Source organism: Pan paniscus, chromosome 5, assembly GCF_029289425.2.
Source record: "Pan paniscus chromosome 5, NHGRI_mPanPan1-v2.0_pri, whole genome shotgun sequence".
In the NCBI taxonomy this organism is placed as follows: Eukaryota; Metazoa; Chordata; class Mammalia; order Primates; family Hominidae; genus Pan; species Pan paniscus.
This window is the reverse complement of record NC_073254.2, coordinates 30,604,208-30,618,666: the sequence shown is the minus strand read 5'-3', so window position 1 is coordinate 30,618,666 and position 14,459 is coordinate 30,604,208. Positions and strand designations below refer to the sequence as shown.

The following is a 14,459-nucleotide window of genomic DNA, read 5'->3' as shown; positions in this document are numbered from 1 at the left end:
CAACACCAGCCTGGCCAACATGGTGAAACCCTGTTTCTACCAAAAATATAAAAATTAGCCGAGTGGTAGTAGTGCCTACGTGTAATCCTAGCTACTCGGGAGGCTGAGGCAGGAGAATCGCTTGAGCCTGGGAGGTGGAGGTTTCAGTGAGCTGAGATCATGCTGCTGCACTTCAGTCTGGGTGACAGAGTGAGACTCTGTCTCAAAAAAAAAAAAAAAAAGAAAGAAAGAAAAGAAAAGAAAAGAAAAAAAAGCTAGTCCTGCTCTTTTGGAGCTTCCGTTACCCACACACTACATCTGCTACCCCCATGTGGTGGCCCTGGTGGTGCATTGCTCAGTCTCACTTCAGAACAATCTGCTTGGTGGAGGGGGCTGGTGGACAGCCTCCATCAGCTGCATCTTCAGATTGGCTGCAGTTTTGTGCAAGGCCATGATGAACACTACAGGGTACCAGAGGCCAACCATTCCTGCCCTCCTTGGGACCCCCAGTGGGCCGTCTTTCCTCTGGAGCTCCCCCATCAGTCTGGGGCTGCTCTCTGAAGCTTCTCCCACCCAACCCTCCTTCCTGTGCCTCTCCTGTCACAGGTGTCAGCCCTGCATCCTGGTCTGAAGACTTTCCCCACCCACTCCTGCTACTCTCCCCTTTACCCTCTACAATGTTACCCCAATAAATCTCTTGCACATCAAACTCTATCTTGACATTTGCTTTTCAAAAGACTCAAACTGGAGTCCTCTTTCATGCTGCATCACTGGAAACTGCCTGCTTCTGAAATCAGGGATTCAGACACCCACCGTCTGACCACAGACACTAATCCTGCCAGCTTGCATGCTCAGCCTTTCCTGATTTGGTCTGATCTTCACCTGCTCAGGTCTTCCTACTCTTAACCTACCTCCACCTTTCTTTACCTCCCTATTTGTCTGGCTTAGTTAGCTAAGCCCACAGTCCCTTAGTTTCATCATTTATCATTGGGTATGATTGGCAATTTGCAGGGGATGATTATTTGTTGTTAGGTACCCTCTTCCACATTGAGGGCATTTAGCATCCCTGGGTCCTGCCCACTAAATTCCAATATGCTCCCCTTCATTGTGAGAACCCAAAACAGCCTTGCCTACTTCCAGACACCACAGCAGGGTGCTACCATCCCTTCTGTCACTGAGAACCTCTGATTTATTCTCTTGTCCGTTTCCCTTGCCTATTGTCCTTCCATCATAGCGACCTGAAAACACCCCAAGCCTGCATGACTAGAGCTGACCACCTGTTCCCTGGCTGTGAGCAAGTGCCCAGGTACTGCCAAGCACAATCTTGCAGTTGTACAGATTGATCCCACTGTCAGTTCCTGGTCACTAAGCCCAAGCAGGGCCCCAGTGCTGATGGCAATCTAGTGAGCTTGCCCTTTCATTCTCCAGGATGACCATTAAGACCTTCTCCACTCTCCCAAAATCTCCAACTCTCACCCCCTACAAACCTAGAAAGAGAATTGTGTCTGTTACTGCACAGACTAAATACCACAGTCCATCTGTCCTCCCATTCCTGCCCACAACAGCTAATCCCTAATGCATCTGCTCTCTCTGCCTCATCCTTCCCTCCCGGCGCAGTGGAAGAGGTGTTCTCTCTTCTCTCTAGAACCATCTCCCCCATCTGGAGCCCACTACCTCCTACATTTGCACAACCATTGAGGTGTGTAAGCATTCCCTCTTCCCTAAGTCTTCCAATTTCACCTCCTGACCATTCAAACATGTGCTTCTTTCTCCCATATAAAAAAAAAATTAACCAAGCGTGGTGCCTCACCCCTATCATCCCAGCACTTTGAGAGGCTGAGGCAGGTGAACCACTTGAGTCCAAGAGTTTGAAACAAGGCTGGGCAACATAGTGAAACCCCATCTCTACAAAAAACAAAAAGTTAGCTGGGTACGGTGGCACGCAACTGTGGTCTCAACTACTTGGGGGGCTGAGGTGCTAGGATCACTTGAGCCCAGAGGCAGAGGTGCCAGTGAATCGTGATAGCACCACTGCACTCCAGCCTGGATGACCTGGATGACAGAGCAAGAATCTGTCTTTAAAAAAAAAAAAAAAAAAAGCAAAAATTCATCATTTAGGTAAAATATGCAATACTACCTCACATAACACCTCACTAATGTTTCATGATGAGGAGTGGCTTAGCTTGACTAAAGATTCTTTATAAACTCTCCTCCTTAATCCTTCATCACTTCCAGAGATGGTTAAGCCTCTTTTAAGACTGCCTCCTCTCACGGTATCTATTTTCTTATCTCTCCCTCACCCCTGGATCTCCCTAATCTGACCCTGTTGTCATCACTGCAACCAAACCTGCTCTTTCCAAGGTTACCAAAGACCAGACTCCACAGGCACATTCAGTCCTCAGTTTGCCTGACCTCCTAGCAGCACTTGCCAGGTTAATCCATTCTTAAAGGACCACTTTCTACCTCTGGTTTCTATAACACCAGCACCTCCTGGTTTCTTCCTACCTCCTATCCATCTTCCTATGGTGGCCAGCTTGCATTTCTAGCCAGCTCTCAAAAACTGGTGTTTCCAAAGCTTTTGTCCCAGGGCCTCCTTTCCTCTCAACCTTCAAATTCTTTCTTGGCAATATCTCCCAGGATGATCTCATCCTATATCCGCATGCTAATATTACTCATAAATTGCCAGCCCAGTCCTCTCTCCTTAACCCCAGACCTATATCGTCTGAGTGCCATGCGTGTATTTGCACCTGCATTTCTTGCAGGCTCTACAAACTCACTACTTTCATATTGGTTAATTTTCTGTTGCTGAGAGCATAATGCATTCTAGACATTGTAAGCAGAAAGGGGCTTCTACAGGAAATTGTGTGCTTAGTAGTTGTAGGAAGGACTGAAGAAGGCCCTAGGCTTCCAGGAATGGCACCCAGAATACCACTGCAGAATTAACCCTTTAGGGGAAGTTCTAGCTTTGCCACAGGCAGGAAGCTAAGGAATTAGAAACCTGCTGTTCCAAATGTGGGCCTAGCTCTGATGCAGATGTCAGGCAGCTATAGCCTGAAGTGTTGGACCCAGAGTCATTTAACTCACTAGATTTGCATCAGCAGAATGGACGCTCCAGGCTCTGCTGCCTCTTTCTCCACCTGACTCACTTCTGGATTCAAGACTCATGCGAGTGTAGCTGATTGATGACCTGAACCACATTTGAATCCTGAATTATAAGAGAGTGTGGGGAATGTTGTTTTGGCTTTCTAGACTCTATAGCATGAGAGGGACCATGAGAAGGAGCATAGAATAGAGGTCAAGTGAGCCAATCTGCAGTGTCCCTCACAACATCTAAGAACTCATGGTTTCTCCAACAGATACCTTCTCTCCTAACATCCTCTATTTCTGTAGAGTGCACCCCTCCACCAGTTGGTCAAGTCTGAAACTGGAAGTGATGCCCCTGCTCTATTCTCAGATGCATACCCAGGTCACGCCAGTTCCATACCTAAATATCTTTTGATTCTTTATCATTTATCTCTTCCATACCTCCATCATCTCTCACCTGAATGACAATAACAGCCTCTTAAGCAGTCTTTCTGTATCCATCTTTGCCCTTTTCTAATGCATTCTCCACAAAATAGCCAGAGAAATCTTAGGAAAAATAAATATGAGTATAACACTTCTCTGAGGTTTTGAACCTCAAGGACTCGTTTAACATGTGTCCTCCGTGCAGACAGGGACTAAGTCTCACTGATAGCCACGTGCAACCCCAGAGCCTAACGTGGTACCTGGCACAGAGTAAATATTATTGTTATTGTGGCAAAAGATTTTGCCCTTTTCTAGCCAAACAACTCCATCTACATCTGGTAATCTGCAAGGTTTCTTTCCGTGTGGTTGTAAGCAGTAACTTAGCAAGAGAAGTGCAGCATTTAACACTGTGAGTCAGACTGCATCCTTGCTATGTGAAGTTAATTTCCCAAGATAAAGTTGCCTCTTAGAAATGCACATATTTTCTTTCTTTCTTCCTTCCTTCCTTTCTTTGGTCTCACTCCGTCACCCAGGCTGGAGTACGGTGGCATGATCACAGCTCATTGCAGCCTCAACCTCCTGGGCTCAAGCAATCCTCCCATCTCAGCCTCCCGAGTAGCTGGGACCACAGGCATATGCCACTATGCTTGGATAAATTTTGTAGAGAACGGGTTTCGCCGTGTTGCCCAGGCTGTTCTCAAACTCCTGAGCTCAAGTGATCCGCCCAACTTGGCCTCCCAAAGTGCTGGGATTATAAGCAGGAGCCACCAAACCCGGCCCTTATGCTCTTTCCTTTTCCACTCTACTTGGCCTCTTTTCTCTCCCCCACTCCCACTCCTTCTTATTTAATATCCATTTCCTTGCAGCCTAGTGGAAACCTACAGTGCCCTCCTGTTGGCCCTGCTCCCCTGGAAACCAGGGATTTTTGTGTCAAAATTTGCACTGTATGAGTGAGGATTAATTTAATGCTTCTGCTATAAAATGCTCTCCTTCCTCCCAGAAGCTGTTTTCATCTGAAACTTGTGCTCCATATCCCAAGATTTTGCTTAGAGCCAGGATTCCTCCAGCCCCAGACAGCTATGTACTATGGTGGCAGTTTCTCTCTGACAGTGTTTTTTGGAAAGTCTTTTAATAATCTCAAAGCATATTGTTGGAATCAGACTCAGAATGTCCCTGGAGGAATAAACAGGCTGTGAACAGCCTTCAGAAGAAAATGACAACTTTATTCCAAGCATTCTTACTTTTACATCATGATCAAAACAGTACCTCATCAGCACCAGACACACACAGACGTGTGGGCCACGGGATGCCTGGAGGGAGGGATCCTGAGATGTCCTATGGTGTTCATCAGCCTCCTGCATGGAATCACTGCCTATTGCTTGTTAATCTCTTCTTAATCCAATCTTTTGGGTTGGATGTTGCTCCAGGAGGTGAAAGCAAGCACAGGAGCTAAAGGATTCCAAAGGAGCAATTCTCCTCTCCTGCTTTTATGCTTATTAATATGATCTACGATGGATGCTCCTCATGGCTAAGAGGGCTGCTTCCTGCAGCTAGGAAGGGGCTTCTTGATCCTTAATGACTTCCCTGCTCCACTTCTTATAGCAGGGAACTTTCTGCCATAAGCAGAACTGTCATGCATTTCTTCTAAACACCTTGAGTTAAAAGGTGTGTCCTTTTAAGGTTAGGTGCTATTTTATGAGCCTTTAGTTTTCTGGCACTCACCTATTAATTTGCTAAGGTAAGGTCATTTACTCATGCATTTACTCTTAATTTCATCAATTCATTTACAAACAGTTACTGATTATTTACTCTAAACTCTACTGTAAGTATCCATTGATAAACAGAACATGATCTAGGCTTAAAGGTGAGATACAGACCCTAAATCCAGGAGTTATAATACAGTATGAAAAGGGGTCCCCTTGGAATGAGTATGGAAGGTGATCAGTGTAAGTGCACATGGGCAGGACACCTAACCTAGTGTTGGGAAGGGAAGGGAAGGCTTCAGAGAGGATGTATCCTTGAAACCAGGAGCTAAAGCACTTGATCAGAGAGCCCCTACTCAGAAGTCCAGGGCAGGTTTGGAGTCAGATGGGCTGTGGGTTTGAAACGCAGTTATATGGTTTGGATGCTTGTCCCCTCCAAATCTCGTGTTGAAATGTGATTTCCAGTGTTGCAAGAGGGCCCTGGTGGGAAGTGATTGGATCATGGGGGCGGATTTGTCCCTCGCTGTTCTCATGATAATGAGAGAGTTCTCACAAGACCTGGTTGTTTAAAAGTGTGTGGCAGCTCCTCCCTCATGCTCTTGCGCCTGCTCCTGCTTCACCTTCTGCCATGATTGTGAGCTCCCTGAGGCCCTCACCAGAAGCAGATGCTGGAGCCATGTTGGTACAGCCTGCAGAACTGTAAGCCTGTTAAACCTCTTTTCTTTCTTTTTCTTTTTAAACTTTATCCTTTCTTTTAAAATTTTACAATAAGTTCTGGGATACATGTGCTGAATGTGCATGTTTGTTACATAGGTATACATGTGCCATGGTGGTTTACTGCACCTATCAACCCGTCATAGGTTTTAAGCCTCACATCCGTTAGGTATTTGCCCTAATGCTCTCCCTTCCCTTGCCCCCAACCCCATGACAGGCCCTGGTATGTGTTGTTCCCCTCCCTGTGTCCATGTGTTCTCATTGTTCAACTCCCACTTATGAGTGAGAACATGCAGTGTTTGGTTTCTGTTCTTGTGTTAGTTTGCTGAGGATGATGGCTTCCAGCTTCATCCATGTCCCTGCAAAGAACATGAACTCATCTTTTTTTATGGCTGCATAGTATTCCATGGTGTATATGTGCCACATTTTCTTTATCCAGTCTATCATTGATGGGCATTTGGGTTCTTTCCAAGTCTGCTATTGTAAATAGTGCTGCAATAAACATACGAGTGCATGTGTCTTTATAGTAGACTGATTTATAATCCTTTGGGTATACACCAAATAATAGGGTTGCTGGGTCAAATGGTATTTCTGGATCTAGATCCTTAAGGAATCACTACATTGTCTTCCCAGTGTAAACCTCTTTTCTTTACAAATTACCCAGTCTCAGGTATTTCTTTCCTTTTTTGGAGACAAAGTCTCGCTCTGTCGCCCAGGCTGGAGTGCAGTGGCATGATCTTGGCTCACTGCAACCTCCGCTTCCCGGGTTCAAGCAGTTCTCCTGCTTCGACCTCCTGAGTAGCTGGGATTACAGGTTCTTGCCGCCACACCCAGCTAACTTTTTGTATTTTAGTAGAGACGAGGTTTCACCATGTTGTCCAGGCTGGTCTTGAACTCCTGAGCTCAGGCAATCTGCCCGCCTCGGCCTTGCAAAGTGCTGGGATTATAGGCATAAACCACCGTGCCTGGCCTCAGGTGTTTCTTTATAGTGACACAAGAATGGCCAAAAACACCCAGCTCTATCCCTTAATGCCTGGGTAGGTGAGGCAAGGCCTCAGGCTTTACTCAGCAAGCATAAACTGAGGATGTCACACCACTGTGAAAACCAAATGAGACCATAGTCTGTTTCAGTCTTTCACAAACAGGGTGGGGCTGGCAGAGAAGATCTCAAAGAGACCTATAAGGGCCTGTGGAATTTGGTCCCCCTTTACCTCTGACCTCAGCACCTGCTACTCTCCCCTCCTCCCTCCTCTGCAGCTCATCAGGCCCTTTCTGTTCCTCAAACACTCCAGACCTGCCTCTCGTCTGTGGCCTGGTGTGCTCTTCCCTAGCTAACTGCATGGCATACATCCTTGCTTCTCTCAATGCCACCTTCTCACTGGGGTCTTTTCTGACTATCATGGTAGGTGGAATAATGGCCTTCCAATGATATCCATGTCCTAATTCCCAGAACCTGCTACCTTACATGGCAGAGACACTTTACAGTCATAATTAAGCTGAGGATCTTGAGATGAGAGATGATCCTGGATAATCCAGGTGTGCCCATTGTACTCATGAGTCTTTACAGGAGGGAGGCAGGAGACAGAGTCAGAGAAGGAGATATGATGGTGGAAAGAGCATCAGAGAGAAATATGAATCTGCCACACTGCTGGCTTGGAAGATACAGGAAGGGGCTATGAGCCAAGGGATGGGGGCGGCCTCACGAGCTGAAAAAGTCAAGGAAGTGGATTCTCCCCTAAACCTTCCAAAAGGAACACAGTCCTGCCGATACCTTTATTTTAGGACTTCTGACCTCTAGAACAGAAAGATAAAAATAAATTTTTGTTGTTTAAGGACTATGTTTATGGTCATTTGTTTTAGCAGCACTGGGGAACTTACCACTCTATTTAAAACCATCTCATTCTTACCCTCTCCTCATTCCTCATTTACCTATTTCATTTTTCTCCATAGCCCATGTCATTATCTGACTGTAATTTTTTTTTTTTTTTTGAGACGGAATCTTGCTCTGTCACCAGGCTGGAGTGCAGTGGCGTGATCTTGGCTCACTACAACCTCTGCCTCCTGGGTTCAAGTGATTCTCCTGGCTCAGCCTCCCGAGTAGCTGGGATTACAGGTGTGCACCACCACACCTGGCTAATTTTTGTATTTTTAGTAGAGACGGGATTTCACCATGTTGGCCAGGATGGTCTTGCTCTCCTGACCTTGTAATTCGCCTGCCTCAGCCTCCCAAAGTGCTGGGATTACAGGCGTGAGCCACTGCGCCCAGCCCTGACTGTTATATTTATGTTTCACATGTTTATTTGTTTATTGTCTCTCTCCTATCACTATAATAGAAGCCATGAATCCAGGACTTTTCTTCATTTATTCTCATGTCTCCAGGGGCTGGAATAGTGCCTGGCACACAGCAGGAACTCAATGAACATGTGTTGAATTAATGAATCAATGACCCTCCCCTCCTTCCCTGCATTTCCAAGATATTAGAAATGAAGGGATCAGACTCTTTCCTGATGCTGTATTAAAAAGTTTAATTAGCATAACAGTAATTCACTCACTTGTACCGTACATGAAGCTGCCAAAGCGCCTTTGCTGTGCTGCCAGATGCCCATGATGCACCAAGTCCGTTATTGGCTGAAATGATGGCTTCCTCCTGCAAACACCTGCAACTCCCTTTTCCCCCACCCTCCTGAGGCCTTGAGTTTTTACTGGTTATCTCAACAGTGGGTCAGACCAGACATTTAAATGCTGCTGAATTTTACCCACAGTCATCTAGAGAAAGAGAGTTTATATCTGCATCTATAGGCAACTTCTTTTTCTCCCTTTCTCTCAACTATTTTTCTAGAGAATAATAGCTCACATCTATTGGGGGCTTATTATGTGCCTCTGTGTAAGCTGTCCTAAGTGCTTTATATGCATATATTTATTTAATCCATACATTTATTTAATCTAGGAGAGAGGGGCTCCTATTTGGCCCTATTTTACAGATGGGAAAACTGAGTAGGGGAGAAAAAACTGATTTGCTCACAGTCATGCAGCTGGGAAGGTCTAAGCTCAGATCTGAATCCAGGCAGTCTTGTGTCAGAACTTGCCTTACTAATTTCTTTTCTTTTCTTTTTTCTTTTTAAACAAAAGAAGGAGGTTTATTGGACTTATACTTCCATGTGGCTGGGGAGGCCTCACAGTCATGGTGGAAGGGGAAAGGCACATCTCACATGGCAGCAGACAATAGAAGAAAGCTTGTGCAGGAAAACTCACCCTTATAATCACCACTGGATCTCGTGATACTTACTATCACGAGAACAGCATGGGAAAGACCTGCCCCCATGATTCAATTACCTCCCACCAGGTCCCTTCCACAACACGTGGGAATTCCAGGTGAGATCTGGGTGGGGACATAGCCAAACCATATCATTCCGCCAACCTCATGTCCTCACATTTTAAAAACCAGTCCTGCCTTCCCAACAGTCCCCCAAAGTCTTAACTCATTTCAGCATTAACTCAAAAGTCCACCGTCCAAAGTCTCATCTGAGACAAGGCAAGTCCCTTCCACTTATGAGCCTATAAAATCAAAAGCAAGTTAGTTACTTCCTAGACAAAATGGGGGTAAAGGCATTGGGTAAATACAGCCATTCCATATGGGAGAAATTGGCCAAAACAAAGGGCCTATAGGCACCATGCAAGTCCGAATCCAGCAGGGTGGTCAAATCTTAAAGCTCCAAAATGATCTTCTTTGATTCCATGTTTCGCATCCAGGTCACGCTGATGCAAGAGGTAGGTTCCCATGGTCTTGGGAAGCTCTGACCCTGGTTTGCCTTACTAATTTCCACCCCTGACTTTTCTTTCAGGAGGATCCTGACAGATCACATCCTGTTTACAAATTTTTTTTTTCTCTCCAACCAGTCCACAGATATATTTCCCATGCATTCTCTTGGGGTTTTAAGGGGATTAATAAATAACACCCCTCTCTTCAGAATCCCAGTTCAGAACTGTCTTAGTCTGCTTGTGCTGCTCTAACAAAATACCATACACCAAGTAGCTTGCAAACAACAGAAATTGATTTCTTACAGTTTTGGAGGCTGGGAAGTCGAAGAGCAAGGCAGATGCGTTACATGGTAAGGGCCACTTCTCAGTTCATTGATGGCCATTTTCTCACTATGAACTAACATGGTGGAAAGGGCAAGGGATGTCTCTGGCACCTTTTTTATAAGGGCACAAGTCCCATTCATGACTAATCTTCCTTCCTGACCTAATCACTTCCCAAGAGCCCCACCTCCTAAAGCATGACACTGGGGATTATGATTTGACCTATGAACTTGGAGGGGAGGTACACAAACATTCAGACCATAGCAAGAACTGATAGAGAGATAGAGAGGATCCGATAAGTGGAGATCAAAATTTGAGCTTCATCCTAATGAATTCCAGGTTAGAGGATATGGCTATGGTATAAGTGACCAAGCAGGCCTGTGAATACTTCAGCCATACTGCTCCCTGACTCTGCTCCCCAGTCTAGACTCTGGGACACTCCACATGAAAGAAAACTCTGGTCTGCAGAGCTGACACTTTTACCCAGCATTACTGCTTCATCCTGGACAGAGAGAGACAGGAAAAAGTCAACGCTCCAGGTGTTAGGTTTCAGTCTTTGAACAGCACCATTCAATTGTGTTCATTTTGGGGGGCTGCTGTAACAAAACTGGGTGCCTGATAGAAAGAGGAACTTATTCCCTCATAGCTCTGATAGCCAGAAGTCCAAAATCAAGATGTTAGCAGGACCACACTTCCTTGTTCAGCATCTAGTGGCTGCCAGCATTCTTTGGCTTATGTTTACATCACCCCAGTCCCTGCCTGTGTAGCCACACTGCCTTCTGTGTGTCTTCTCTCTGCGTGTGTCTCAAATCTCCCTCTGCCTCTCTTTTATAAGGGTGCTTGCAATGAGGTTTAGGGCCCACCTGGATGATCCAAAGTAACCTGTTACAGAGTGAATTCTGTCCCCCAAAATTCATGTGAAAGCCCTGACCACCCCCGACCCACCGTCTGACTATATTTGGAGATAAGACATTTTAAAAGGTAACTAAGGTTAAATGAGGTTATGTGGGTGGGGCCCTACTTCAACAGGACTGGTATCCTTATAAGAAGAAGAGACAGTAGGGGTGCCCATACACAGAGGAATGGTCATGTGAGGACACAGCAAGAATGCAACTATCTGCAAGTCAAAGAGAGGTCTTCAGAGAAACCAGCCTTGTCAGTCCCTTGATCTTGGACATCCAGCCTCTAGAACTACGAGAAAATAAATTTCTGTTGTTTAAGTCCCACAGTCTGTGGTATTTTGTTACAGAAGTCCTAACAGACAAATAATACCTCTTTATCTCGGAATCCTTAATCACACTGCAAAGAGCTCTTTCCCAAATAAGGTAACATTTATAAATGCCAAGGATTAGGACTTAATATGTTTGAGTTGCTGTTATTCAACATACACTGAAAATCATGGACACAAGCCGTTAACTCATTTCTCCTCCTGGGGAGAAATGGATAAGGAGAGAGACAAGAAGTGAGGGCTGTAGTAACTTGCTGATCTAGTCGTAGTCCTGGGAATATGAGGAGCAGGCAATGAATGCTCCCCCAAATGTCTCCCACAAACCACTGGTGCACCAAAAGTTTTCTGTTTATTTATATCCATTTGGAGAACTCCTAACCTGATGCCTGACATAGTAAGTACTTAGTAAATAATAGGTGCCCTCCCTGATTAAGCCCATTCCTAAAAATCTGCTGAACCAGGTCCTCTTTCTCCAGCACACTCACAACCACTTCCCCTTTTCAGCACACAGGCTCTGCCCACCAAATAACAAAAATGAAGGTGAGAAGACCTAGTAGAGCACGATATACGAATCTTGCCACAGAGTCAGAAATCAAGGTGGTGAATGACCAAGGCTAGAATCTACCTCCAACAGGATCTACAACTGCTGAATCAGCAAATAAACATTTTTTGAACCTGGTACTTGGTACTTGGCATTGTGCCATTGATAGTAAGTCAAACAGACATGGTCCCCAGCCTGTAGCAATCAGAAGTCCAAGACAGACAGGATTGATCTGCATAGGCATGGTAAGAACAGGGCAATAGCTGTCATGTATTAACAAGGGGAGACCTGTTACAAGCTTGTGTTTGTAACACCCAAAGCACAAATTAAGTAGAAATTGCCTTTAAGTGAGTTTCTGGGAGGCTTATACATTGCACAAGGAGAGGAGTGAGTTTTTCCTGGCATAGGGACTGACTGAAATCAGGAGTGGGATCAATTATTAGTTCTGTCTCAGCACCTAAGTACCCTTTCTCCCACACCGCCTTCCAAAGTAGCCTACACAAGAATGGTGGGAATTCTATAGATTTGAGGAAAATAAATGAACCATATTTTTTAGCATCTGCTATGAGCAAAGCACTAGGCAAGCTAGAAAACACCAAGCAATACAGACCCGGCAACAAACAAGAACATGTTGAACCCCTAAGTCGGTGTCATAGGTGCAAATAAATAGCCGATCTGCTTGCCATGTGGCCAGAACCAAAAAAAAAAAAAACCAAACCCAGGCATCCAGTCTTATGTGTAATGTTCAGTGCTTTATCTGTGTTATCTCTACCTATTAATTGGGTAGTATCATCTCCACCTTAAAAATGAGGCTGGGAGATTCAGAATGACCATCACGAGCAACTGACATTTGTTGAGCTCTTAGTGCATGCTAAGCAATTTCAGTGCATTGTGTCAGGTCACTGTGTGGTAATGTGGTGGTTAAGGAAGCAGACTCAGGGAGCTAGACTGCCTGGTTCAAATCCCAGCTATACCCCCTTGACAGTGGGGTAACTGTAGGAGAGTTACCCCCATGTGCTTCAGTTGAGTTATTGGAAATGGGATAATAATACTACCTAGTTTGCAGGATTGTTAAAAGGACCAAAGGAGTGAGTACATATAAAGCACTTACAACAGTACCTATCCCATGGAGGGCACTTGGCTGACACTAGTAATCTCTGGAATAGGTATTTTTTTTAATGTTAGAAATTTCTTTATTATTACTTATTCTTATTAAGCACCAGCTTAATACTGTAGAAAATTTCAGATCACCTTTGATACCTCACTTTCTTTTCCCCCACCCGAATTCTTGATCAAGAGTTTTTCAAGTGAAGACATGCTCTTCTCTCTTCTGTATAAAACTTTATGAGATAAAGGCAAAAGATTGTGTACATCTTAATGGAAAATGCTGCCCAGGGCTCTGGAGATGGTGGCTGCCCAGGCTCCCTTCACTGTCCAGGTCCTGAAAGACTCTTGTTCATGAACTGTCTCTTCACAAAGCAAGCCCACCACTTGCTGGGTTTATCATTCTGAGGGTCAAAAACTTTCTCACAAAGTCTCAAGCCAGTCTTTCTCCTTAGCTGTTGTAAATAGGCTCTCATCACTTCATCTTCCTGTTTGTTCGCAGGTTTGGCATAATTGCGTTAAGTGGAAAATGAGGCTCTCCAGGAATAGGAAAATTCGTGATTCCCAATGTATACATTTCTTTCTCACCTTGGATTTTGGAATTGTACTTTTGGAGTTTCTTCGAACACTCAGAAATGTAGAGAGTTATATATATCAAGGTCCTATCAGCTTCATTCTTAATTTCATAGTTTTTGAAGAAGACATTGGCCTTGAAGTAACAGATGGCTTCATCCACAATATCTGTATCTTTTGTCTCTCTGGGGGCAGGTCCTTTGAATTGGCTTCTGATGGGTAACAGTGCCATGTTTCCAGTGAGTTTGGTGTCAGGGTCCATGAGAGAAGATTGGTAAGCCAGCATCTTGGGATCACCTGAGTTTCAACCCAGAGCAGCAGGATCACTAGAACAGGTATTTTAGGAGAGAGGTAGCTGAGGCTTTGGAGACTTATTAATGCCCAAGGTCACACAGATAATAAGAAGAGGAGGGAGCTAGGACATGAAGCTGCTGCCTCTCTCACAGCTAATACATGAGACAGCCAAGCTTCACATTCCAACTCTACTGTGCCATACAGACATGCCTTGACTGGTGTCCTGTCCCACAGATTGTTGGTGGCAGAGCTGGGATTAGAACCCAGGCTAGCTCTAAGTTTCTCTCCTCAAATTCCCCCTCTCAAATCCCCTTCTTATTTTTGGCCTACTCTGGCTTTCCCCAGATAAGACCCTCCTAGCACGGTGAGCTCTTGAGGCCCTGGTTCTAACCACATAAATAACCAGCATCCTTGTGACCAAAGCTGCCATCAGAGCCGTTGGAGATCTGTTCTAACTTTCTGCAACTCAGCTTTGATGTTTTAAAATTACCAACCATTTTGAGAATTATCATATGCAAAACGTGGTGCTAAATACTGTTTAATATACAGAAAAATGACAGGTCGTTGTTCTCAAAATTTTATTAGTTAGTAGAGGAGATAAGCAGGTACCCAAATAACACAGAAGCATGAATAAGGTTGGAAGGGGCTGAGTATGGTGGGACAAGCCAACCCTTCCATGGGCTCCTAGTTCTGTTGTGGGATGGTTGGGCTCACAGAGCCCATTCTCACAGAGCCT

General features: G+C 44.9%; 1 pseudogene; it reads right to left on the bottom strand.

Annotated features, from left to right (window-relative positions):
* Positions 1–13,068: 13,068 nt before the first annotated feature.
* LOC100989630 (actin-related protein 2/3 complex subunit 3-like) lies at positions 13,069–13,715 on the bottom strand (annotated as a pseudogene).
* Between the last annotated feature and the right edge of the window lie 744 nt (positions 13,716–14,459).